Genomic DNA, 2,853 nt, shown 5'->3' with positions numbered 1-2,853 from the left:
CACCATTTGCATAAAGGGATGTGTATGAGTGTTTGGGGAGCCAAGGGCAGCATGTTATAGCTTATATTTAGAAGTCTCCCCAAAGTCTCATGCAGTCATATATTGGGCTTTTTCAGAGATAGCTTGATCTAGAGTGTGTGATGCTGGGATTAGGGGTGTGTTGTTACTAAATTAGTCCACTGATTGGTTAGACATAGTTTGGATGTGGAGAATGGGAAGGCCCACACTGCATGTGGATGGCCACCTGGATATCCTAGAAGGGATAAAAGCTAGAGGCAGGCTGCTGCCGCTTCTTCACTACTTCAGTACTTTGCTGCCTCTGTCTGTCATGAATTGTTCCTCCTCTACAATGTCCCTCTGCCATGCCACCCTGCCTTGGAGCCAGCTGACTATGTACTGAAACCTCTGCAAACTGTGAGCCAAAATAAACCTTTCCTCATCCCACTTTTGGTTTCAGGTACTTTGTCTCAGCAACAAGAAAAGTAACTAAGGGAGGCTGTTCGTCTCCTTGAAAGAGGTATGAATAAGATAATCTGCAAATGGAAAATGCTACTATGTTATGATATTAAGGCAAGAGATAGAATAACAAAATGCTACAAACACTTTCAATTACTCATTTTTCCTGAAATGGTCACATAATTTTGGTGGTTACATAATTCTCTAGTTTACCATTTGGTATAAATTTAGCAAATCTTTCAGATGGTCGAAATGAGAAAAAATCTGTCACTTAGTGGAAGGAATAATTTCCATTATTTCAGAAAGTATTAAATATAATCATAGGCTTTGAATGCTGTCTGCATAAAGGTTGACTATAATGATTACATGTGCTCCACAATCAACAGATATTCACATTCATTGACATTCATATGGAAATCCTGCAGATCTCTGTTCAACAACTGTCATAATCATCAAAGTTCAGTGAAATGTGAACATTTAGAAATGTATCATGAACTAAAAATCTCCACTTCAAATAACCTAAATGTCAGTAACTTTGTCTCTGGCAACAAAACCCAACTATTGAAAACAAGGTCATTTTAACTAGTCAGTCTGTTTCAAGGCAAAATTTCTTCCTAACCACAGTTGTGGTCTATTCAATAGAATTCAAAAGCAATAATCTATAATTCCACATATTCTTTAGAATTTTTCTAAGTTGGAATTTTGCACATCTTAGTATATTCTTTTTGCTCTCTTAATTTTTCACATGAGGCATGTGATTCAAGTAATAGCATTTGTCTCAGGGTATCTGAGAAAGTCAGATGTGGGGAAGGAGCTTACATTATCAATTGATCATAAAAACTGAATAATAGTAAATTTCTAGAGTAAATTATCCATAGCTCTGTAAAAAAAGTATAATAACAAGCTGATTTTTGTTATCTCCTATAATAGTATTAACATATGTGGGCCGGGGATATATCTCAGTGGCACCATGCTCGCCTCGCAAGCTTAAGGTCATGAGTTCAATCTCCAGTACAGGAAAAAAATAATAATATTAATATAGCTGAATCATAATCTTGAAATATTTTATAGAAGTATTTTTAGAATTTTAATGAATAACTTATTGTTTTATATATAAGCATTTCAATAGTTAAATAATAATGATATACCCACATTTTTATAAAATACTTATTTTATTGAGTTTTTGGGGGGAATTTGATACATCTCCATTGTATTACAATTGAGCCATTAATCTTGTAGCTTCATCAACATTAACTGGTTCATTTTCATGATGCTGCTGATTCAGCTCTTTCTCCAGTGGTTCAAGAGTAAGCACTTTTGAGAAATTTTCAAGTTCCTTCTGAATATTTACAAAATCATTATTCATTCTATGAATTTTTTCATCATTTACAATGTTTATCTTTTTAAGATTAGTGGTGACTGGTTTTGCTTTGTTTTTGGACTTAAAGTTCTTTTGGCTGGCTACGTGAAATACATTCCTGGACTTCTGCCCTCTTAATTTGTTCTTGCCCATTGTCAAAAAGTTCCATCAACCTTTCACCAGACCTTTGATATCCGCGTGATGCTGCTCAAGGTCCAGGTAACACCATCTGCACGCACAGGGTCCAGGAAGTTCCGGGTAGGGAGATCGATATACTCACATTTTAACAGCAACCCTTCCCATTTTCTTGAAAACTTTTGAAAGTATTCAAATATTTTAAATCTTTATTCAGCTATGATATCCTTGAGGATATCATATCCATTCCTGATACACACTGTTATCACTGTACAGTACGTTATCTTTCACATAGTAGAAGTTCCATAAATATTTAAGTGAGCAAATGTGTTTTAGAATATAAATAACATCTCTGTGCTTGAGAGGATATTATGCTTTCTTGAGTAATATTTTTGGGTTAGTCATTATTGCAGCAATCAATTGAATATAGGTATATTTTGAGAAAAAAATTTACTTCAGCTATACTTTCTTACTTTTACTCCTGTTTTACATCACTTCTTCACACCAATGGAACCCCACTGAGTTGTACTGGATATGGGTACCTTAGAAGTACTTAGAAGTACAATCAAGTAAACGCTCCTTGGGTAAATACTTGATCAAATTTGTAAGGGAACAATTTTCAGGCACATGTTAGAGGTATTCTGACTGCACATCATGAATGAGAACTAATATTCACAGAAGTAACCAGCTAAATAGCTCGTCCTAGGCATAACTTCCCCCCCTCTTTTTTTTCTGTTTCACTATTCCAGTTCACATTGTTTCCCTATAATCTCCTAGGAAAAGAAAATGTCTGTATACCTATCATTGTGTTGACTTTTGGGGGCAAAGCAAGCAAAGAGAACATGTTCCTTGAGTGATCCTAGGAAAGAAATACTTGTAACAGCCTTCTAAGACTTATGTCA

At 35.2% G+C, this 2,853-nt stretch overlaps 1 pseudogene; it reads right to left on the bottom strand.

Moving 5' to 3' along the window:
* Window positions 1-1,616: 1,616 nt before the first annotated feature.
* LOC101706348 (ribosomal biogenesis factor pseudogene) lies at window positions 1,617-2,072 on the bottom strand (annotated as a pseudogene).
* Window positions 2,073-2,853: the final 781 nt, after the last annotated feature.

This window comes from Heterocephalus glaber, unplaced genomic scaffold (genome assembly GCF_053883595.1).
Source record: "Heterocephalus glaber isolate CG9 unplaced genomic scaffold, H.glaber_assembly_v1.0 deba00001577, whole genome shotgun sequence".
NCBI lineage: Eukaryota > Metazoa > Chordata > Mammalia > Rodentia > Bathyergidae > Heterocephalus > Heterocephalus glaber.
The sequence above is the reverse complement of the archived record's forward strand: the minus strand, read 5'-3'. Positions and strand labels throughout refer to the sequence as shown.